The sequence below is a fragment of the Cherax quadricarinatus genome, chromosome 8, assembly GCF_038502225.1.
Source record: "Cherax quadricarinatus isolate ZL_2023a chromosome 8, ASM3850222v1, whole genome shotgun sequence".
In the NCBI taxonomy this organism is placed as follows: domain Eukaryota; kingdom Metazoa; phylum Arthropoda; class Malacostraca; order Decapoda; family Parastacidae; genus Cherax; species Cherax quadricarinatus.
This window is the reverse complement of record NC_091299.1, coordinates 25,051,347-25,076,271: the sequence shown is the minus strand read 5'-3', so window position 1 is coordinate 25,076,271 and position 24,925 is coordinate 25,051,347. Positions and strand designations below refer to the sequence as shown.

The 24,925-nt window shown below is 44.4% G+C and overlaps 1 protein-coding gene across 2 annotated transcripts in view; it reads right to left on the bottom strand.

Moving 5' to 3' along the window:
* eff (ubiquitin-conjugating enzyme E2 eff) overlaps positions 1-24,925 on the bottom strand; it is a 104,554-nt gene that overhangs the window by 13,363 nt on the left and 66,266 nt on the right. The window lies entirely within an intron of this gene.

The following is a 24,925-nucleotide window of genomic DNA, read 5'->3' as shown; positions in this document are numbered from 1 at the left end:
TTCAAATCAAGCAAGAGAAAGCTGGTAGGCCCACATGTGAGAGAATGGGTCTGTGTGGTCAGTGTGCACCATATAAAAAAAATCCTGGAGCACGCAGTGCATAATGAGAAAAAAAAAGTCAGACCATTTTTTTTAATTAAAATGCCGACTTTGTGGTCTATTTTCGTATAATATTTATGGTTGTATTCTCGTTTTCTTGGTCTCATTTTATAGAATGGAAAACATATTACAGAAATAGGTGATTTTGATTGATTTTACTATAAAAAGAACCTGGAAATGGAGCTCAAAGTAGGGGAAATGTTTGATTTTTGCCGATGTTCAAAAGTAAACAAATGATGTCATTGTCCAATAAATGTCCATTAGCCATTCTAATATGCAGTCATGAATGGGTTGATGTTATTTATACAATTATTACAGTAGTCTGCATAATAGTAAGTCTTCTATTTTTTGTTTGAATAAAAATTCAAAATAGGAAGCAAGAGTAATATCAGAGGGGCCTGGAGACATGACTGATGAACAAAGAAAATGTTATTTTAGGGCCAGGAATGTCTGCATTATTCATTCTAGACCTTGTTTTGATATTGTCATTTTTTAATTTTTGTGAAATTGGCCAAATTGCAAATTTTTGACCACATTATTGGGTAGTTGAAATCGGTAAATGGGCAGTTTCTTGTACTCAATTGATAGAAAAAACGGAGTTCTAAAGAAATAGCTACGAGTTTGGTCGACTGGAACAACGGAATTAGCCGAAAATAGGGCTCAAAGTGGGCGAAATCACCGATTTGTAAATATCGCCGAGGTCACTAACTTCACGAGAGCATAATTCCGTCAGTTTTCCATCAAATTTCGTTTTTTTTTGGCGTTATTACAATTGGGAAAAGATTCTCTATCATTTCATAAGAAAAAATATTTTTTTTTTTTTTTAAATTTTGCGACACCAGGAGACACCTCAGGATTGGGGGTTGCGACAATCAAGGGACTAACTGAAGAGTGACATTTCAGGGTGGAAAAGCTTACAGGAAGGGAGGTTGCATTTTCCTGTTTTCATATGGGCAAGGCATTTTCTGGGGTGTTCAGAATTGCACATCCCATTTGTTTTTTCCAGATATTCCATGCCTGCAGATATGTAAGTGCACAGAATTTGAATAGACCTGTTTCAATTTGCCTGTTTTTTTTTTTTTTTTTTTTTTTTTACTATTCCCTACTGGTGTGTGTTTTCCTGTCATTATCTTCAGCACTAGTACTAACAAAGGAGCCTTCACCAGTTATTTCTGGTAATTTATCCTTACTATTTCTTGGAGCATCCCCTTATTTACTATCTCCCATGGTATTGCTAGTTTGTAACATTGGTTTTTGCATGTCCTTGTCTACACCTGTTTCCCCCACTAGAGCTCCTGCCTCCCTCCAGGCAACTAACATTCATTTCTCCATTCTTACAGTTACTATCTACAAGGACAGCATTTGTACCAGGGGCAACAGCACCATTTGGCCTAGACTTTTAATTTTCCCAACTGTTATAGAATGCTGTGAGGTTTTCTATGAATGTCATTTTGATATTTTTTAATACCAATGTGATTTTATTCCACAGTTTGATTTCATTTGGGAATACCCAGAAACACTTCCCTGGTTTAATATCTCTTAGACGATTCCTGAATATCTGCACAAGGTGCGTGGGCCCATTTCCCACAGAAGTTGCACCTAATCCATGCAGTAGCCCATTTGGTTGCAGACTACAAAGGATTTCATGATGTGATTTTATTGGTTGTTTTACTGTATATTCTACTGATAACCTCCTTAAAGTGTAGATCTGTATTTGTATTGTATTTGTACTTTGTGTTTGGGACAATCTTACCACTCTAGTAGTTACTGTTTGGGTGTTCGATAAGGGCGTGTATACCTTGTCAGCTTATGAATCCGGTCAGAGTATACTTTATTTTTTCAAGGAATCCACTTAGGTATTAAGGGCCCCTAGAATCTCTGCTTTTGAAACCAGTCCTTGGTCCTCATTTCTTGGACGAATCCAGATGAATTTGGTCAGTGGATCACTTATTTTGAACAAATCTGGTCACTGATTTTGGACTAGCTCATAAAAGGACTACTGGAATACTATTTAACAGTAATGTGTGTGAAGTTTGACACGAAAAGTATAACTTGCATGTTGGAGAAACCGGTGACGAAGTGAATCTCACACTTTGCCATGGTTGCCAATCTTTCTAAATTAGCTACTATTAATGACAAATTTAATACAATTAATCAATATCGCACTCAAAAAATTATCAATCTGTTGCAACCCAAACCATGTTTGCATGTCATTCCAAGTTACACTATTATTAGCCAAAGCAAACTGAAATTGCGGAAATCTCTAAAGTACAGTAGACCGTCATTTAACACCTTATGAAGAATTGCGGCATATTTTTGTATAACACTTAGTAAAATTAACTTAACATGGATCAGTTCGTGGGAGGGGGGAAAAATTTTGGTGTACATGTCGCCCGCGGAATGCACACTGCTTGGCTGTGGGTTAGACCACCGAGTTGGTTTAGAAAGACACGTAAGCAAACACACATTTATTAGAAAACGTTTTGGTCCTGGGACCTTGATCACTTCTAACATCATGTTAATAGTGATCAAGGTCCCAGGACCAAAACGTTTACTAATAAATATGTCATAGTGTTTGCTTACGTGTCTTTCTAAACCAACTTGTCGGTATTTATTACCAAGGTTTATACCACCAGACCAGAGTCAACGGGGGAGACCTACCGCCATCCCCCGCCACCCTCGTCCCAGTCTTCGGTTCATACGCGTGTAGTATATACCATCCTCTGCTAGGAGTTAAGATCTTTTAACTGCCATATCTTAAATCTGCCAAGCAATCATGGCACCCAGCAGGCATACAAGTGTTGTTGAAAGTGGCAAAAAGAGGTTCAAGCATTTAAGTCTAGGAGTTATGACGAAAATCGAAATACAGTGGTCCCCTGCTTTTCGTAGTTCCCGGCAATTGTAAAATTCGCCAATCATAGGGGTATTTTCGTGTAAACATGGACTCGCTTTTCATAGGTTGACTCGCGAGTCGTAGTTCGCCCGGGACGCGTACGCACAGCGTGGGCCAGGGCGGCTGCCAGTCTGGCATTGTTTACCAGTGAGCGAAGGCCCCCTCGCGTGCTCCAGCGAAATATTTCATAATATTCCATTTATTTTAGTGCTTGCAAGTACTAAATAAGCTACCATGGCTCCAAAGAAAGCTCCTAGTGCCAAGCCTGTGGTAAAGGTGAGAAATATGATTGAATTTAACCCTTTCAGGGTCTGTCCCATAGATCTACGGCTTTACGTTCAGGGTCCAAACCGTAGATCTACGTCATGAGCTCAGCTCACTCTGATAAACTGTGAGTGGTAAATTTGGGCCTAGATATTAGAGAATACATCTATGTGGTATGTGTGCACCACATAAAACAAATCCTGCAGCACACTGTATAATGAGAAAAAAAAAGACCGTGATTTTCGATTAAAACAGCGACTTTGCAGCGTTTTTTCGTATGTTTTTTATAGTTGTATTTGTGATTTCTTGGTCTCATTCGATAGAATGGAAGACATATTACAGAAATAGAGATAATTTTGATTGGTTTTAGCACTGGAAATGGCTTGAAACCGAGCTCAAAGTGGCGGAAATGTCAAATTTTTGCCGATGTTCAAGAGTAAACAAACGACCTCACACGTCTAATACACGCCAGCTGGTGGGTCTAATATGCATTCACAAATGTGGTGATGATATTTATACAATTATTACAATATTGCATAACAGTAAATCTTCTATTTTTTTGTGAATAAAAATTCATTATGCGAATAAAAAATCAAAATGGAATTTATTTGTATAGCCTCAAAACATAATTAATGAACAGAGGAAATGTTAGTTTAGTGCCAGGAATACCTACATTGTTTATTCTGGACCCCATTTTGAAATTGGAATATTTTGAACTTTGTGTTAAATTGGCCAAATTACCAATTTCCGGTCACTATTTTATAGTTGAAACAGTTGACTTGGCGATTTCTTGTGCTCAATCGATAGAATAGAAGTAATGCTAGTGAAATAGCTAAGAATTTGGTCGACTGGAACAATGTAATTGGCCTAAAATGGGAGTCAAAGTCGGCAAAATCGCCGATTCGTAAATATCGCTGACACATCAAAATTCACGAGAGCATAATTTCGTCAATTTTCCATCAAATTTCATACTTTTTGTTTCATTACATTCACAAAAAGATTCTCTACCATTTCATAAGAAAAAATAAATTTTTTTTTTTTTTTAAATTCTTGGACACTGGAGCACCACTTCAGATTTTGGCCTTGGACCCTGAAAGGGTTAAGAAAACCATCATTGAACAATATGAAAGTGGTACAAGTGTAGCCGAACTGTCCAGGATGTATAAGAAACCCTACACAACCTTATGTTCCATAGTGGCCAAGAAAAATGAAATAAAGGATGCTGTTGTTGCAAAGGGAGTAACTATGCTGACAAAAATGAGATCACCAGTACTGGAAGAGGTTGAGAAGTTATTATTGGTGTGGATAAATGAAAAACAATTAGCAGGAGATACTCTTATGACTTCGTTTATTTGTGAAAAGGCTAGGCAGTTGCATGAAGATTTGGTAAAGAAATTGCCTGCAAATAGTGGTGAAGTGAGTGGATTTAAGGCCAGCAAAGGCTGGTTTGAGAGACTTAAGAACCGTACTGGAATACACAGTGTGGTAAGGCATGGTGAAGCTGCCAGTTCGGACCACAAGGCGGCTGAAAAATATGTGCATGAATTCCAGGAGTACATAGAGGCTGAAGGACTGAAACCTGAACAAGTGTTCAATTGTGACAAAACAGGCCTCTTTTGGAAGAAAATGCCAAAGAGGACCTTCATTACACAAGAGGAAAAGGCAATGCCAGGACATAAGCCTATGAAAGACAGGCTGACGCTAATGTTCTGCGCTAATGCTAGTGGGGATTTCAAAGTGAAGCCGCTACTAGTGTACCATTCTGAAAATCCCCGAGTGTTCAGGAAAAACAATGTTATGAAGAGTAAATTGTGTGTGTTTTGGAAATCTAATAGTAAGGCATGGGTCACGAGGGAAATTTTCGTCGAGTGGTTCAATGAAGTGTTTGGCTCTAGTGTGAAGGAGTATCTCCTGGAAAAGAAATTGGATCTCAAGTGCGTGCTAGTAATGGACAATGCACCTGCTCATCCTCCAAACTTGGATGACCTAATTTTCGAGGAGTTTGGGTTCATCACAGTAAAGTTCTTGCCCCCGAATACCACTCCTCTCCTCCAACCCATGGACCAGCAGGTTATTGCAAACTTTAAAAAACTCTACACAAAAGCAATGTTTCACAGGTGCTTGACTGTGACCACAGACACTCACTTGACCCTAAGGGAATTTTGGAGAGAACACTTCAGCATCCTCCACTGCATAACCCTTATAGGTATGGCTTGGGAGGGAGTGACTACCAGGACTTTGAACTCTGCCTGGAGAAAATTGTGGCCAGATTGTGTCAAGAAAGATTTTGAAGGATTTGGGACTGACCCTAATGAGCCTATGTCTGTTGTAAAATCAATTGTGGCACTGGGGAGTTCCATGGGGTTGGATGTGAATTTGGAGGATGTGGAAGACCACAATGAAGAGCTCACCACTGAGGAGCTGCAAGAGCTTCAGCAGGAAGAGCAACACATTGCAGCTCAATCTTGCTGCAGAGGAGGAGGAAGAGAGATGGAAGAAGGTGCCTTCTTCAGAAATTAGAGAGATTTTTACTATGTGGGGTAAGATGGAAAGCTTTATGGAGAAACATCACCCTAACAAGGTTGTTGCAAGCCAGGTTGGCAACATGTACAGTGACAAAGTCTTGGGCCATTTTAGGGAAGTGTTAAAGAGACGCCAGAAACAGAGCTCTCCACAGTTATTTTGCGAGACAGGACTCCAGTGACAAGGTGGTCCTAGTGGCATTAAGAAAGAGAAGAGAAGCAACCCCAGAAAAGCAAATGGTACCTGAGGTGTTGATGGAAGGGGATTCCCCTTCCAAACTATAAACAATCCACTCTCTCTCCAATAAATGAAAGTGTTATGCTGTTAATGTTTCCTTCATCATTTCCCATTGTATTGTTTATGTACACGTATATTTCATGTTAAAAATTTTTGTTTTAATACTTCTGGGTGTCAGGAACGGATTAATTGTATTTACATTATTTCTTACGGGGAAAATTGATTCGTAAATCGTAAATTTCGTTTATAGTAACGGCTCCAGGAATGGATTAATTACGAACAATGAGGGACCACTGTATTAGACAAGCTTAAACCTTTCAGGGTCGGCAGGCCCTTTCCTAAACTTGTTTTCAGGGTCTGCTTTTTTTTCGGGGGGGGGGGGGGGGAATCTTGTGAAATAAGAGAATCTTTTTCTGATCATAATGACACCAAAAGTATGAAATTTGATGGAAAACTCACAGAATTATGCTCTCACGAAGTTAGCAATCTCAACGGTGTTCACGCATCGGCGATTTCGCCCACTTTGAGCCCTATTTTCGGCCAATTCCAATGTACCAGTCGACAAAAATCAACTATTTTGCTAGAACTCCATTTTTTCTATTGGACGAGTACAAGAAACCACCCATTTACTGATTTCGACTATCCAATAAAGAGATCAAACTGGCAATTTTGCCAATTTTTCACAAATTTCAAAAGATGCCAATTTCAAAAGAGAGTCCAGAATAAACAAGAGACATTCCTGGCACTAAAATAACATTTTTCCTGTTCATTAGTCATGTCCCCAGGCCTCTCTTACATTTGTTTTGCTTTCCACTTTGAATTTTTATTCTCACAAAAAAACATAAGATTTACTGTTATGCAGACTACTGCATTAGTGGAGAAATGGTATAAATAATATCAGCGCACCCGTGAAAAAACATTAGACTCGCCAGCTGACGTGTATTGGACATGTGGCATGATTTGTTTACTTTTGAACTTTGGCAAAAATTGAACATTTCTGCTACTTTGACCTCAATTTCAAGGTACTTTTCATTGTGAAACCAATCAAAATAGTCTCAATTTCTGTAATATGTTTTCCATTCTATAAAATGAGACAAGGAAAACTAGAATACAACCATAAATAGCATACAAAAATACACTGCAAAGTCGCTGTTTTAAAGCAAAAATGCGGTCAGATTTTATTTTTCTTGTTATGCACCGTGTGCTCTAGGATTTTTTTTATACTGTGCACACTGACCACAGACCCATTCTTTCATATGTAGGCCTACCAGCTTTCTCGCTAAATTTGAAGGCGCTAGAATTATGCGTACTAGTATGGCACCAACCCTGGTGTGCAAGCCGTACTAGTACGGCACCAACCCTGAAAGTGTTGAGTGGCTCATGTGTGGATATCGTGAGGGCCTATGGCCTTAATGAAGCATCAGTTCATACAATTAAAAAGAACAAGGCAAATATACGAGATTGTGTATTATAATAATCAAAAAGAAGTGCTAAGCCACAAGGGTTATACAGCGCTGCAGGGCAGGAAGGAAGCGAGGCTATCAGGTGGCAAAAGGGAGGTGGATGAGTAATAGGTTATGGAGAACAGCGGGGCAGTGGATGGTGAGAGTATAGGGCAGCAAGATATTGAGGTAGAAAGGGCAGAGGGAAGTGCGAAAGGTATCAGAGTTTGTGGAGTAAATCAGTCATTGTCAAGAAGTCAATAGAGTCAGGATTAAAGGAGGGTCCATCAGCAAGAAGGGAAGGTAAAGAGAGTAGCAGAGCGGAGACGACGACGGAGGTAAATTCAGCATGGTCGTTGATAGAGGGGGCAGTCTAACAGAATGTGGCTAATCGATACTGGAACTTGACACTGCTCACAGAGGAACAGGGTGCCTCTCCATGAGTAAGACGAGTGTGGCCAATGCGAAGGCGGGAGAGAGTAGTCTCCCAACCTCGGCACTGATGACAAGGAGACGGCCAGTAACCTATGCTCGGTTTAATAGAATGAAGTTTGTTACCGAGGAGAGTTGACCAACGTTGTTGCCAACGGGTGTGAAGGTGGGTAGCTATTAAAGCAAAATAGTCCAGAAATGGAACACCTCTATGAAATTGGTAGGTCATGTACTGCTGACCGCGCAGCAGTGTCTGCCTGTTCATTGCCCTGTACGTCGACATGGGCAGGGACCCAACAAAAAACTATCTTTATGCTTGGTAGAGATACAGTGTAGCCAAAGATGGATACGGAGAACTAGGGGGTGAGGCGTATCAAATTTTTATATAGCCTGTAGAGCACTAAGGGAGTCTGAGACAACCACAAATGATGACACAGGCATAGATGCGATACGAATATGTGCTGCAAGAATGGCATACAATTCGGCAGTAAAAATGCTAGCCGAAGATAGTAAATGCCCTCACACGACGCTGTCCGGAAATAATGCTGCGAATCCGACGCCGTCTGAAGACTTAGAGCCATCTGTGTACACTGTGATGGCATGAGAAAGAGTTGAAGTGGTCAAAAAAAAGAGCGGGAAGCCACCGTAGGCAGTTAGGCTTTCGAGCAAGGGAGTGAGAAAGAACAGACCCGAACAGCTGGAACTTCCCAGGGTGGGTAGGGAAAAGTGAGATGCTACATGAACACAAAGGTGGTAACTGAAGGGAAGACGAGCGAATGTAGGCGAAGAGAAAAGGGACGGAGCAAACTGGGGCGGCGAACAAATAAAGAATGTCTACTAATATCGGTGACCATTCTATAAATGGAAGGATTGCGGAAATCGTGAGAGCGTACATAGTAGCGAAGGCAATGGGCAGCATGGCGATCAGACAAGGATAGAACATTCGCTTCTGCATAGAGGCTCTCAACAGGGGAAGAGCGAAAAGCACCAAGGCATAAACGTAATCCTTGGTGATGGATGGGGTTAAGGCTAGAGAGTAGCAGGAGAGGCCGCTGAATAAATCTGGTCACCATAATAGTTTCGATATTATTATAATCAAAAAGAAGCGCTAAGCCACAAGGGCTATACAGCGCTGCAGGGTAGGGAAGGAAGCGAGGGTATTGGATGGCAGAAGGGAGGAGGGATGATCAGTAGGTTACAGAAAACAGCGGGGCAGGGGATAGTACGGGGGTAGAGGGTAGCAAGAGATTGAAGTAGAAAGGGCTGAAGGTATCAGAATTTGTGAAGTCAGTCAGTTGTCAAAAAGTCAATGAGAGAGTCCGGATGAAAGGTGGGTCCATCAGCGAGAAGGGAAGGTAAAGAGAGAGCAGCGGAGCGAAGACGACGACGGAGGTAAATTCTGCGTGCTCGTTGGTAAAGTGGGCAGTCCAACAGAATGTGGCTGACTGATAATGGAGCTTGGCAATTCTCACAGAGAGGAGCAGGGTGCCTCTCCATGAGATATCCATGAGTAAGACGAGTATGGCCAATGCGAAGACGGGAGAGAGTAGTCTCCCAACCTCGACACTGGTGGTAAAAAGACGGCCAGTAACCTATACATGTACTTGGTTTAATAGATTGAAGTTTGTTGCCAAGCACAGTAGACCAACGGTGTTGCCAACGGGTGTGAAGGTGGGAAGATATTGCAGCAAAATAGTCCGTAAATGGAACACCTCTATATGAAACTGGTAGATCATGTACTGCTGACCGCGCAGCAGTGTCTGCCTGTTCATTGCCCTGTACGTCAACATGACCAGGGACCCAACAAAAAACTATCTTTATGCTTGGTAAAGATGCGGCGTAGCCAAAGTTGGATACAGAGGACTAATTGGTGAGGTGTATCAAATTTCTGTATAGCCTGTAAAGCACTAAGGGAGTCTGAGACAACCACAAATGATGACACAGGCATAGATGCAATACGGATAAGTGCTGCAAGGATGGCATACAATTCAGCAGTAAAAATACTAGCCGAACATAGTAAATGCCCTCGTACGACGCTGTCCGGAAACACTGCTGCAAATCCTACGCCGTCAGAAGACAGAGCCATCTGTGTACACAGCAATGGCATGAGAACGAGTGAAAGTGGTCAAGAAAAAGAGCGGGAAGCGACCGTAGACAGTTGGGCTTTCGAGCAAGGGAGAGAGAAAGAACAGACTCGAACTGCTGGAACTTCCCAGGGGGGTAGGGAAAAGTGAGATGCTACATGAACATAGAAAGGTGGTAATTGAAGAGAAGACAAGAGCGAATGAAGGCGAAGAGAGAAGGGATGGAGTAAATAGGGGCGGCAAACAAATAAAGAATGTCTACTAACATCAGTGACCATTCTATAAATGGAAGGATTGCGGAGATCATGAGAGCGTACCTAGTAGCGAAGGCAATGGGCATCACGGCAATCGGATAAGGATGGAACGTTCGCTTCTGCATAGAGGCTCTCGACAGGGAAAGAGCGAAAAGCACCAAGGCATAAACGTAATCCTTGGTGATGAATGGGGTTAAGGCTAGAGTAGCAGGAGATGCCGCTGAATAGATCTGGTCACCATAATCAAGTTTCGATAAAATAAGGGTGGAATGTAGGCGAAGGAGGGTTCGACGATCAGCTCCCCATGAAAGATGAGCAAGGGTTTTAAGAAGGTTCAGCCGGTTTTCAGAGAGGTAATGTGAGGTTTCCAGGATAACCTATGATCAAAGAGGAGGCCCAGAAACTTGACTATCACGTTCAGGGATACGGGAGCCATAAAGGTACAAAGGATGATCTGAGATGACAGAGCGTCTAGTGAAAGTAATTTGGTGGGTTTTAGTGCTGGAAAATTTAAACCCACGTGTGGTGGCCCAATTGGAAACACTGTCGACTGCATGCTGGAGAGAAACTGTAATGAGGTGACAGTCAGCGCCTGCACAGGCAATAGCGAAGTCTTCAACAGAGTGATGACCAAATATTTGATGGAAGACTAGAGGCCAAATCATTAATAGCAAGGAGAAAGTGTTGTGCTCAGAACACATCCCTGGGGGACACCTTCAGCTTGGATAACGTTCGGGGAGAGCACATTAACCCGAAAACGGAAATGCCCGTCAGTTAAAAAGTTCTTAAGGAAGGATGGTAGATTGCCTCGAAGGCCTAAGGAGTGGGCTTGGGCTAAAATATTATACCTCCAAGCTGTGTCATATGCCTTCTCAAGGTCAAAAAATTGGCAATAATCAAGTGATTATTCGCAAAGGCATTACGAACATACATATCCAAGCGTAGTAAGGGGTCTATGGTAGATCGGCCCTTACGAAAGCCATATTGACCAGTGGAGAGACTGTTCTCTCTAAATACCACAGTAAATGTCAATTTACCAGACGTTCCATCACTTTGCAAACTGCACTGGTAAGAGCGATGGGACGATAGTGGGAGGCGTGTCCCGTATTACCTGGCTTGTGGAAAGGGAGAACAATGGTATATTTCCACAGCTGGGGAAGAACTACTTGTGACCAAATAAGATTGAAGAGGTGTAAGAGGACTACAAGGGCGGACTGATGTAAATGTTGTAACATACGAATATGAATGTTGTCAGGCCCAGCTGCCGATGATCGGCAAGCAGTGTGTGTTGCCTCCAGTTCCTGAAGTGTAAAAGGCACATTATACTGTTCTTCTCTGAGAGAAGAAAAGTCCAAGGGTACTAACTCTGTGGCAGACTTTGAGGAAAGAAACGAGGGGCATAGATGGAGCCCCTGGGAAATACGGACCAGACGAGTGCCAATTTCAATGGCAACGTCAAGAGGGTTTGCTACATCAACACCGGCGACCCGTAGAACAGGAGCCGGGTCAGGAGAATATTTACCACTCAATTTCCTCACTTCTTTCCAGACTGCACTCAGAGGAAGCAGAGGTGATGGTGGAAACAATCTCGCCAGCAAGTGCATTTAGAGTCACGGATGACACGGCAAGCGATCGCACGCTTCTGCTTAAAATCAATAACTCTCTCATCGGTTCTATTGTACCAGTACCTGCCCCATGCAGCGCGTTTCAAACATACTGCACGAGAACAAGCAGGAGACCACCAAAGCACGCACTTTTTGAGAATGCCTGCCTGAGGTTTGGGGTATAGAATGAGATGCTGCAGTGAAAACTGACATCGAGAAGAGGTTTAGGAGCTCATCAATGGAGGATGAAGAGAGGATGAAGGAATCTTACTAAAAGTAGCGAGTTGCAAGTAAAGGTCCCAATTTGCCCAATCAAATTAGCAGCGAGGGCTACGGAAAGGTGGCGAATGTGAAGAATGATTGGAAAATGATCGCTGTCATGCAAGTCCGGTAGAACAAACCAGGTGAAGTCTAGTGCAGTGGAGGAAGAGCAGACTGATAGATCGATACAAGGGAGAGTATGAGTACGAGGATCAAAATGGGTGGGAGTACCCGTATTTAAAACATGGAGGGGGTGAGAGGCGAGAAAAGCCTCCAACTGGATGCCACTTGAGTCACAATGAGACCCCCCCCCCCAGAGGAAATGGTGGCCATTAAAATCACCAATTAACAGAAGTGGTGGTGGCAAGGATGAAACAAAGGCAAAATCTGGGATAGAAAATGCTCGAGAAGGAGAGAGATATAAAGAACATATTGTAAACCACTTATTCAAGTGGATACGGGCTGCAGTGTAATGCAGCGAGGTATGGACAAATAGTTGACAGTACGGAATATCATTGCGTAGAATAGCACTTTCATTAAAGGTCCCATCTGAGAAAGGATCCGAAGAATACAATAAATTATAGCCTGAGATAGATTGGAAAACAGCCGAGTAATTTTGATTCTTGTAAGCAAGCACCAACAGGGAAAAACCTGGAAAGCAACATCTGAAGCTCACCCCGATTACCCAAGGCCACGGATATTCCACTGTAAATAGGCCATGATTGGCAATGAAGAAAATAACAGGAATCCGTAGGGAAGGGCACCTATGGACTAGAGGGGTTAGAAAAGTCAACGTGCGGTGGCATCGGAAGACGTTCAAGCAGCAAATGAATGGAGCATTGCGAATAGAGTTGTGGAGATGGAGGAGAGGGAAGAGAAGGAACAGGAGGTGGATCAGTGTCCATTGAAGGTTTAGTCTGCAATATATTCTGAAATGGCTTCAAGTGTTTCTGAAATCAAAGATGTATGGGAGACAATACTGGAGGTAGGAGGAGGGTGAGTAAAGATTGGGACAGTAATGGACTGTACCAAAGTAGAGGGGGACAAAAGAGTAGGGGACTGGAGTAGTGTGGGAAGGGACAGAAGAGGCAGAAACCTGGGAGGTGGCAGAAGAGGGAGAAACTTGGGAGGGGACGGTGGTGGAAGGCATAGTACGAGGAGGGTGAGCCTCCACACTTTTAACATAGCCAGAGAGAGGGGAAGAAGTAGGCACAGAGACTGGAAAGGTAAAATGCGGAGGTGGAAGAAGGGAAGGAGGGGGCAAAGATGATTTGAGCAATGGGGAGTTTTTGGACTTCTGAGAAGTAGAGGCGCGATTGGTATAAGGTGTTGGACGAGGTCTTGTCGATACCGGGGCTTGTGAGGAAGGACGCGAAGATGCGAGAACAGACCGAGTTGTAGTCGGGACGTCAGAGCCCAGGACAGCAAAAAGATTAGATACCGGAGTGGCTATGGGAGGGCTAACAACAAAGGAGGCCACAGAAGATGGGACCCCAGAAGTGGAGGGACGTTTTGAAACACTAGAATAAGAAACACGGGGTAGTCTTCCTTGGAGGTGGATATGAGAAACTGCCATAGCATAAGGGAGACCTTCTGCCTCTGAGGCAACGGATTTCACGCTCGTTTAAGTAGACCTGGCAACGGCAAGAGTACGAAGTGTGAGCCTCATTACAATTAAGGCAAGATGGAGGTTGACTGCAAGACGCATTAGAATGGTCGTCGGCACCACAGACTGGGCATTCGGCTATAGATCTGCAATAAACAGAGGACGGGAGTTCACGGCTGTCGAAAGTTAATCGAGCCACATTGCAAGGGTATTGTCTCCGCCCGTGGGCAGGAAGGACACAAGTGTCTGGAGTTTACCTAGAGAGAGTTCCGGGGGTCAACGCCCCCGCGGCCCGGTCTGTGACCAGGCCTCCTGGTGGATCAGAGCCTGATCAACCAGGCTGTTGCTACTGGCTGCACGCAAACCAACATACGAGCCACAGCCCGGCTGGTCAGGAACCGACTTTAGGTGCTTGTCCAGTGCCAGCTTGAAGACTGCCAGGGGTCTGTTGGTAATCCCCCTTATGTATGCTGGGAGGCAGTTGAACAGTCTCGGGCCCCTGACACTTATTGTATGGTCTCTTAACGTGCTAGTGACACCCCTGCTTTTCATTGGGGAGATGTTGCATCGTCTGCCAAGTCTTTTGCTTTCGTAGTGAGTGATTTCCGTGTGCAAGTTCGGTACTAGTCCCTCTAGGATTTTCCAGGTGTATATAATCATGTATCTCTCCCGCCTGCGTTCCAGGAAATACAGTTTTAGGAACCTCAAACACTCCCAGTAATTGAGGTGTTTTATCTCCGTTATGCGTGCCGTGAAGGTTCTCTGTACATTTTCTAGGTCAGCAATTTCACTTGCCTTGAAAGGTGCTGTTAGTGTGCAGCAATATTCCAGCCTAGATAGGACTGGGAGATCCTGGAGTTCCAGCTGTTCAAGAATGTCATTGCCACATGACTGGAAACTCTGTTGGACTATGGTATGAGGCAGAATGACAGTACCACTACAAGAATTGAGAGAAAGATGTTTTTCAATAGTGATAGTAGTAGTATCGATATGTGAAAGGAGAGAGAGATCATGAGCTTGGGTAGCATTCTGGACAGTGACGATGCGCGTGCCGCTCTTGAGAGCATGAAATGAAATCTCTACCAACGTGGCGCAGGAGCGCTTTGCCAATACTATGGTCAGAAAGATAAGCAGAAGTCGGTCTTAAAGTAAAGAATTTAGTCCATTGTGTGGTCCGAAACTGAGCGTGAAGAGGGAGTGCATGACGTGTTGTCTTTTCCGAGTAGAATGGGAAGGTAACGAAGTAACATCAGGAGATTGTCGTTGGCGTTTAGGAGTAGGACCAGAGTTGGTCCGACGTGAAATGGGCTGGCGATTCGAAAATTGCCGTACCATAGAGGGAGAGGCCGGAAGCATAGTCAAAGGAGAGCAGAGGTCAGACAAATCAAAGGAGTCAGTGGAAGCCCTGGTACCTGAAGAGGGTGAGGAAACAGCACCAGCAAGAGGTACAGGGGCATCAGGAGTGTCCGAGGAGTGGTCAAAAAACAAGGCAGGGTCAGAATGGGGTGCAGTATCAAGAAGGGGCCCAGGAGTAGTAGGTTCATGGACTGGGTTCTCCATGGTTAGGTTACTCCTTTGCTTTTTGTTTTTAAGAAAAAAAAAAAATAAAAAAAAAAAACAATAAAAAAGGGGGGAGCGGGGAGGAATAGTTCCCAGGAGGAATGAAAGGGCCGGAAATCTCCCTCCACGCCCAAGAGGACCTCAACACTGCTAGTAGCGCAGATGCAGCATGGAACCCGTGCCATACCCTACCTTCATGCCAGTAAACCAGCAATACGGGATAGCAACCTCACATCTGCCAAGCTACCTCGGACAAAAGAGGGTGGCCGGATATCCGCCACAAAGCATACCTCCTTCGACCACCACCCCCGGAATCCGAAAGGTGGCTTCCAGAGATACACCCGTCGCCCGAAAGACACCCAAAGCCACACTCCGGGATACTGGAGAGGGATCGAGAGAGGGATCGGGAGAGGGATCGGGAGAGGGATCGGGAGAGGGATCGGGAGAGGGATCGGGACAGCCCCAGGCAATCCAGATTCCATGGCAAACTACGCCACCGCCAAGAACCTCAACGGAATGGGATGGACCCTGGTACCCTTTTCCCTACCTAGGAACTAGCACGCCTGTGGGAAAAATCCCAAAAGCCAAAAAGAGGAAGGACAAAGGGGAGGGGTGGGGAGGAGGAGGAGGAAAGGAAAAGGGGAGGATGGGATAGGAAAGGGGGGGTTGGGGATAATTAGGTTTGGTCTGAGGAAGGAGACCAACAGGTCTAATTCCTCAGACCAAGAGCCTCTTCACCACGACAAGGAGCCCCCCTTGAAAAGGCCGAGCTTGTGTAATAAATAACTCAAGAAGTCACCGTGAAAAGAATAACACATCACAAATAAATACAACAGAAAACTTGTTGCACGAGTGGATCGAACAAAAGAAAGGGGCACCACTTAATTTCATCTTAAATAGGGAAAAGGTCTTACAGTTGTTTAAAGCAGTGTGTGATAAGGCAGCCAGGCTTGAAAAGTACTGTATGTTTAGCATTGGCTGGTTCCACAACCAAGTTGCATAATAAATTACATATTAAGTTTTCTGGTGAAAATGCTTCAGTTGATCATACAGCAGCAAGTAATTTCCCTGCTGAATTGCTGGAAATTATTTCTGAGGGTGGCTATGAGCCACATCAAGTGTTTAATGCTGACAAGTGTTTTTGGAAGAAAATGCCAACACGAACTTTTATCAGTCAGCAAGAAAAGTGCACTGGGCTTCAAGGCAGCAAAGGATCACTTCACCTTGCACCTTTGCGGTAATGCATCAGGCGATTTCAAGTGCAAGCCCATGGTTATTTAATGCTCAAAGAATCCTCATGCTTTGAAAGGGGTAGATAAACACCTTACCAGTAATTTGGAGGTCAAACCAGTCAGCATGGATGACAGAGGAAATACTTATTGACTGGTTTAAGTATCACTATTCCACAAGTCAAGTTTTACCTGCACAGCCAGAACCTTGCATTCCAAGCTCTCTTCATTCTTGATAATTCCCATACTTATCCACAAGCTTTGCTGGACATGACCCCACATGTAAAAGCTGTATTTTTACCTCCAAATACATCCAATACAACCACTGGATTGGGGAGTCAAGTCATTCAAGTGTAACTACAAAAAAAGTTATGTAAAAACTAGTTGCATCATGGACCGACTCCAACCTGGCAGTACCAAGCTTCTGGAATAAATTTAACATTGCAAATGCCATCAGCTATGCTAAAAGTGCATGGTGAAGTGCCTCAATCAACATCAAATGCAGGCTGGGGAAAGTTATGGCCTTCTGTAGTTAAATTCTTTCATTGGTTTTCCCTAGCTTGAGAGTCAGGTTCAGGAAATTGTTCAGCTGGCAAGTAGATTACCAGGTGATGGTTTTGAAGATATGAATGAGCTCCGAAGTAATGGTGATGATGCTGATGAAGCAGGAGTCTAGAGGAAATGTTGGCAGAGCTCAATGCACAGATACAAGAAAGCCGCATAACAGACAAAGAAATTGAAGAAAAACAGGTAAGGGGCCAACATACAAGATATGAGTGATAAAAAAATGAAATTGAAAAATTATGGAAAAACAGTTTTACCAAAAAATAGTGCATAATTCTGGCAAAGTGATGCAATCAGCTCGTTTCTATCATATTTCTAAGCATTTGTCCAAAACTAATTTTTTGGTTTCTGCTGTCACCAAGAAATGACTTTTGTGTGTGTGTGTGTGTGTGTGTGTGTGTGTGTGTGTGTGTGTGTGTGTGTTGTGTGTGTGTGTGTTGTGTGTGTGTGTGTGTTGTGTGTGTGTGTGTGTGTGTGTGTGTGTGTGTGTGTGTGTGTGTGTGTGTGTGTTGTGTGTTGTGTGTGTGTGTGTGTTGTGTGTGTGTGTTGTGTGTGTTGTGTGTGTGTGTTTGTGTGTGTGTGTGTGTGTGTTGTGTGTGTGTGAGTGTGTTGTGTGTGTGTGAGTGTGTTGTGTGTGTGTGTGTGTTGTGTGTGTGTGTGTGTGTTGTGTGTGTTGTGTGTTGTGTGTTGTGTTGTGTGTGTTGTGTGTGTGTGTGTGTGTGTGTGTGTGTGTGTGTGTGTGTGTGTGTGTGTGTGTGTGTGTGTGTGTGTGTGTGTGTGTGTGTGTGTGTGTGTTAGTTTGTGTGTGTGTGTGTGTGTGTGTATGTGTGTGTGTGTGTGTGTTGTGTGTGTGTGTGTGTGTGTGTGTGTGTGTGTGTGTGTGTGTGTGTGTGTGTGTGTGTGTGTGTGTGTGTGTGTGTGTGTGTGTGTGTGTGTGTGTGTGTGTGTTGTGTGTGTGTGTGTGTTGTGTGTGTTGTGTGTGTTGTGTGTGTTGTGTGTGTTGTGTGTGTTTGTACTCACCTATTTGTACTCACCTATTTGTGGTTGCAGGGGTCGAGTCATATCTCCTGGCCCCGCCTCTTCACTGATTGCTACTAGGTCCTCTCTCTCCCTGCTCCATGAGCTTTATCATACCTCGCCTTAAAACTATGTATGGTTCCCGCCTCCACTACTTCACTTTCTAGACTATTCCACGACTTGACTACTCTATGACTGAAGAAATACTTCCTAACATCCCTTTGATTCATCTGAGTCTTCAACTTCCAATTGTGACCTCTTGTGTATGTGTCCCATCTCTGGAACATCCTGTCTTTGTCCACCGTGTCTATTCTGCGCAGTATTTTATATGTCGTTATCATGTCTCCCCTGACCCTCCTGGCCTCCAGTGTCGTCAGGCCGATTTCCCTCAACCTTTCTTCGTACGACAATCCCCGTAGCTCTGGGACTAGTCTTGTTGCAAACCTTTGCACTTTCTCTAATTTCCTGACGTGCTTGACTAGGTGTGGATTCCAAACTGGTGCTGCATACTCCAGTATGGGCCTGACGTAAATGGTATACAGTGTCTTGAACGACTCCTTATTGAGGTATCGGAACGCTATCCGTAGGTTTGCCAGGCGCCCGTATGCTGCAGCAGTTATCTGATTTATGTGCGCCTCAGGAGATATGCTCGGTGTTATACTCACCCCCAGATCTTTTTCCTTGAGTGAGGTTTGCAGTCTTTGGCCATCTAAATTATATTGTGTCTGCGGTCTTCTTTGCCCTTCCCCAATCTTCATGACTTTGCATTTGGCAGGGTTAAACTCAAGGAGCCAGTTTCTGGACCAGGCTTGTAGCCTGTCCAGGTCTCTTTGTAGTCCTGCCTGATCCTCATCCGATTTGATTCTTCTCATTAACTTCACATCATCTGCAAACAAGGACACTTCTGAGTCTATCCCTTCCGTTATGTCGTTCACATATACCAAGAACAGCACAGGTCCTAGGACTGACCCCTGTGGAACCCCGCTTGTCACAAGCGCCCACTCTGACACCTCGTCACGTACCATGACTCGTTGTTGCCTCCCTGTCAGGTATTCTCTGATCCATTGCAGTGCCTTTCCTGTTATGTGTGCCTGATCTTCTAGCTTTTTCAGTAACCTCTTGTGAGGAACTGTGTCGAAGGCCTTTTTGCAGTCCAAAAAAATGCAGTCGATCCATCCCTCTCTCTCTTGTCTTACTTCTGTCACCTTGTCATAAAACTCTAGTAGGTTTGTGACACAGGATTTTCCTTCCCTGAAACCATGCTGGTTGTCAATTATACACTTGTTTCTTTCCAGGTGCTCCACCACTCTTCTCCTGATTATCTTCTCCATGACCTTGCATACTATACACGTTAGTGATACAGGTCTGTAGTTTAGTGCCTCATGTCTGTCTCCCTTTTTAAAAATTGGGACTACATTTGCCATCTTCCATACCTCAGGGAGTTGCCCAGTTTCAAATGATGTGTTGAAGATCTTTGTTAATGGCACACACAATATCTCTGCTCCCTCTTTAAGGACCCACGGAGAGATGTTGTCTGGTCCCACCGCCTTTGAGGTGTCAAGTTCGCATAGCAGCTTCTTCACTTCCTCCTTGGTTATATGTACCTCATCCAGCACTTGCTGGTGTACCCCCCTGTTCTGATTTCCTGGAGTCCTACTGGTTTCCACTGTAAATACTTCTTTAAATCTCGTGTTGAGCTCCTGACATACCTCTCGGTCGTTTCTTGTGAATTCCCCATCACCCTTCCTCAGTCTGATTACCTGGTCCTTGACTGTTGTTTTCCTCCTGATGTGGCTGTACAACAGCTTCGGGTCAGTCTTGACTTTCGATGCTATGTCATTTTCATATTGTCGCTGAGCCTCCCTTCTTATCTGTGCATATTCATTTCTGGCTCTTCGGCTAATCTCTTTATTTTCCTGAGTTCTCTGTCTTCTGTACCTTTTCCATTCTCTAGTACACCTAGTTTTTGCCTCCCTACACCTTTGGGTGAACCAAGGACTCGTTCTGTTCTTCCCATTATTTCTGTTTCCCTTGGGAACAAACCTCTCCTCTGCCTCCTTGCATTTTGTTGCCACATAGTCCATCATTTCTTGTACTGGTTTTCCTGTCAGTTCCCTCTCCCACTGAATGTTTTGAAGGAAGTTCCTCATGCCTGAGTAGTTTCCCCTTTTGTAGTTTGGTTTTTCCCACCCTATTCCTGCTACTCTCTCCACTTGGAGCTCAACTATGTAGTCGAAGCACAGAACCACATGATCACTAGCTCCCAGGGGCCTTTCATACAAGATATCCTCGATGTCTGAACTACTCAAGGTGAATACAAGGTCCAGTCTTGCTGGTTCATCTTCTCTCTCTCTCTGGTAGTGTCTCTAACATGTTGATGCATGAGGTTTTCCAGTACTACATCCATCATCTTGGCTCTCCATGTTTCGGAACCCCCATGGGGCTCCAGGTTTTCCCAGTCAATCTCCTTGTGATTGAAATCACCCATAACTAGTAACTTTGCTCCCCCCACATGTGCTCTCCTGGCCACCTCGGCTAGTGTGTCGACCATGGCTCTGTTGCTCTCATCATATTCTTCTCTTGGTCTCCTGCAGTTCTGTGGTGGGTTGTACATTACTGCAATTATCACCTTATGTCCCTCAGACTGGATTGTTCCTACTAAGTAGTCCCTTTCACCCGTGCCATCCATTCCTTCCATTTTCTCAAAACCCCACTGGCTTTTAATGAGCAGTGCAACTCCTCCTCCCCCTCTCCTCCCTCTGTCTTTCCTGAGGATTTGATATCCGGGTGGAAAGATTGAATCTGTTATTATTCTGGTGAGTTTTGTTTCTGTGAGTGCTATTATGTCTGGGGATGTCTCCTTGATTCTTTCATGCCACTCCTCATACTTATTTGTTATTCCATCTGCATTTGTATACCATACCTTCAACTTCTTTTCTAAGACTGTGGTCTGGGAGGTGTATTGGGGTTGGGGAAGTGGGAGACCTGATAAGGAACTATGGGTGGTTGCTGTGGGGGTGGAGTTTGTAATGTAGTGGGTGGGGGCATTGGATATGACATGGGTGTTTTGGTTTAGAGTGTTTGGCTGCACTGGGGTTGACCTGGTTGGGAGGCTTCTATAGGAAGCTGTGAGGGAGGTTGTATTTGATCTTCTTCCTGTGTCTGGGATCTCCTGTCTGTCTTCTCCATCCCCTCTCTTTCCTCCTTTCGCCTTTGTATCATCTCTCTCAGTTTCCGCCTTTCGTCTTGTGTTCTGTCGCGGTCGAGATACACCTTCCTGTATTCCGGCATGTCCCTTAATCGTGCTTTCTCCCACAGTATCCTGTTCCGAGTCGATTCTGCCTTGAAGGTCACTTTCACTGGCCGGGTTCTTTTTTTTACAAACCCCCCTATTCTCCGAAAATTTTCCAGCTGGGTCATGTCGTCTTCTCCGATTACTTTCATGATGCTTTCAATTGCTTTTTTTTCCCCTTGTTTTCTTGCTTCATATGTTTCCCCTTCAACTTCCTGTAGCCCATACACAAAGACTGACCTCACCCTTTCATTCTCCCACTGCATATCCCTGTGTATCCCCTCATTCAATTTGATTTCCTCCATTGCAGCTTTCCTTTCTTCAGTTTCACTAGCTACTGTACATGGGCTCAGTGGCCTGTCATTTTCCCTTCTCGGCTTTCCCTGGGCTCTGTTGTGGTCTTTTAGGGCCTCCACATATAGCTTAGCTCTTTCATTTACTACAGTCTCCACTGATAGAGCTTCTACATGCAGTTTTGCTCCTTCTGTCCCTACAGTCCCCTTATTTGTGGCTGAGGTAGCGGTCTCTGTTGTCAATCCCAAAATGTTCTTTAGTTCTTTAGTCTGTTTCAGATTTTCCAGTTCCTCTTCTAAGCTCTGTATCCTGGCCTCTGCTGCTTTGACTTTCACCTCCCACTTCCTGCTTTCCATGTCTATCCTCTCTTCCATTCTCATGCTAAGTTCTTCTAGTTTCTTTTCCCATTCTTGTTCCCTTTTTGTGAGCTCTGCTGCCCAATCTTCCTTTGCAGTTCCCTCCTCCTGTCCCTTGGGTTTTCTTGTTGCTCTCTGGCAACCCATTTTTTTTTATCCTGATTGCCTCAGAGTGGGAAACCTATGTAATTCTGTATGTTAGGTTAGTATTGTATATGTCAGAGTGTGGGGGGGAGGTAGAGGAGGAACTGTGGCTATATGGGAGAGTAGTGGGGAGGGGGAGTGGGAAGGAGAGTGAATCAAGTGGGTAAGTGGGAGAGGGGAGAGGTGGGGAGGGGGAGGGTGAAAGAGGGAGGGGAGGGATCAGGTGAAGGAGTGAGATGTCGTTGGGGGAGGGGGGGGGAGTGTATGTGTGAGTCTGGCAATATGTGTGTGTGTGTGTGTGTGTCGTGTGTCGTGTGTGTGTGTGTGTGTGTGTTGTTGTGTGTGTTGTGTGTTGTGTGTGTGTGTTTGTGGGGGGGTGTGGGGGGGGTGTGGGGGGGTGTGGGTGAGTGTGTGGGTGGGTGTGTGGGTGGGTGTGTGGGTGGGTGTGTGGGTGGGTGTGTGGGTGGGTGTGTGGGTGGGTGTGTGGGTGTGTGGGTGGGTGTGTGGGTGGGTGGGTGTGTGGGTGGGTGTGTGTGGGTGTGGGTGTGTGGGTGTGTGTGTGTGGGTGTGTGTGTGGGTGTGTGTGGGTGTGTGTGGGTGTGTGTGGGTGTGTGGGTGTGTGTGGGTGTGTGTGGGTGTGTGTGTGGGGGTGGGTGGGTGGGTGTGTGGGTGGGTGGGTGGGTGTGTGGGTGGGTGGGTGTGTGGGTGGGTGTGTGGGTGTGGGTGGGTGTGTGGGTGTGTGTGGGTGTGTGTGGGTGTGGTGGGTGGGTGGGGGTGTGTGGGGGTGTGTGGGTGGGTGGGGGTGTGTGGGGGTGTGTGTGGGTGGGTGGGGGTGTGTGTGGGTGGGTGGGTGGGGGTGTGTGGGGGTGTGTGGGGGTGGGTGGGTGGGGGTGTGTGGGGGTGTGTGTGGGTGGGTGGGTGGGTGGGGGTGGGTGGGTGTGTGTGGGTGGGTGTGTGTGGGTGTGTGGGTGTGCGTGCGCACACTAGGCTACGCTACTCTTTTGAAGATTATAAAAAAAAATTTTCCCAATCAATTCCTTATTAATATGCACTAATATATACTATATAATATTAATTGCGTACACTTGTGTTTGTGTGTGTGTGTGTTTACTAGCTTGTTCTTTGAAAAAGAGGGGGGGGGGGGTTACGTTAACACTATTTGTTATTGTTGTTGGTTCACCGGTACTCTCCCGGCCCAGATCTCCGCACACTACGCTACTTTACTTTTTGAAGATTATAGGATTATTTTTTCTCACTCAATTCCTTATTAATATATACTGTTTATTATAACAATAATTACGGGTGCACACGTGTGTTTGTATGTGCGTACTTGTTTACTAGCTTGTCCCTCAGAAAAACGGGGGGGGGGGGTTCACTAGGCTACACAACTTCTGGAGTTTACCTGGCGATATTTAGATAATTTACTAACCACTATCTATCTCCTGGTACTGAAATAGGGAGAGAGAGATGGTATAGCATACAACCAGCAGGGCGAGACACTGAGACTTTAGACACTAACCAAAATTAACCACAAATAGGCAAGTGATGTCGTCTGCACAACACTGGAGGTTCCTGCTGGTCGGCTGCTATCAACTCCTTCAATTTGTAACTCCTTCAGGAACTTTATCATACATTCAAGTTTTTATTTTATTTTTCTTTTAATACTTGGTATTCCCTCTTTTTTCTTTAGTACAGTATTATGGTCATAACAAGTCTGATGATGTTAGCTACCTTCACAACACCAACAGCTGGGGATTGACTAATTTTTTCTTACTTTCAGTATTTACTTAATCACTCTTTTATGACCTTATCACTACACTGCTGCTATAATCAACCAACATATGTATTTGTTAATATTTCAGATCACACCGTTAACCCAATTAACTGTTTGGATATTTTGTGTCAACACTGCGGCCAGTAGCCTGATCAGCTCCCTCACTCAAATTTCATTCAAATTTAAATTGTAAAATTCTTGATCCTATCACATTATTCGCACTCTTGAAAGCTATTACACTCTTGTAGGTATGTTCACTGATTCACTCACGTACGATGACCGCTAATAATATCTTAGGACAGCCACTAAAACGCTAAATCCTGGGAGCACTATTTAGCGATACTGCTTCACGTGTGTGTGTGTGTGTGTGTGTGTGTGTGTGTGTGTGTGTGTGTGTGTGTGTGTGTGTGTGTGTGTGTGTGTGTGTGTGTGTGTGTGTTTGTGTGTGTGTGTGTGTGTGTGTGTTTGTGTTTTTACTCCAAAAAATTACAATTTTTACGATTGCTTCTATCCAAATATACTAGTTGGCACCTTCTGAATCAACTACGGATCTCCACACACCGCTAGAACCCCAGTGGCCTGAGGGTCGCTGATCAGAGGTGGTGGGTGTCGGTCGCTGAGATTTGGCATGTGGCGACAATGGAGTTTCACACGCACAAAAAAAAGTAAAATAAATGGTTTATCTCAGGAACAAGTTATTGATGTTTGTAGCCACAATTATCGATAACTACTGGACAGAATGCCATGATTTTTGGACAGCTTACTGAGGAGTGATGGTTCTGCAGAAATACACAAAGGAACTGCGATAAACCTTGCCATTTTGTTTTTATTGATCCCCCCTCCAAGAAAAAAAAAACACTAACTTCAACTTTTTTTAATGCAATCTACTAACATTTTCAAGAAATTGTCATGTAATATTATTTAGGCCTTTATTTTTCATCTCGTGTCGACTAGAACATTTTACGTCTTACCAATTTTGTAGTAGTGGAAAAGTTG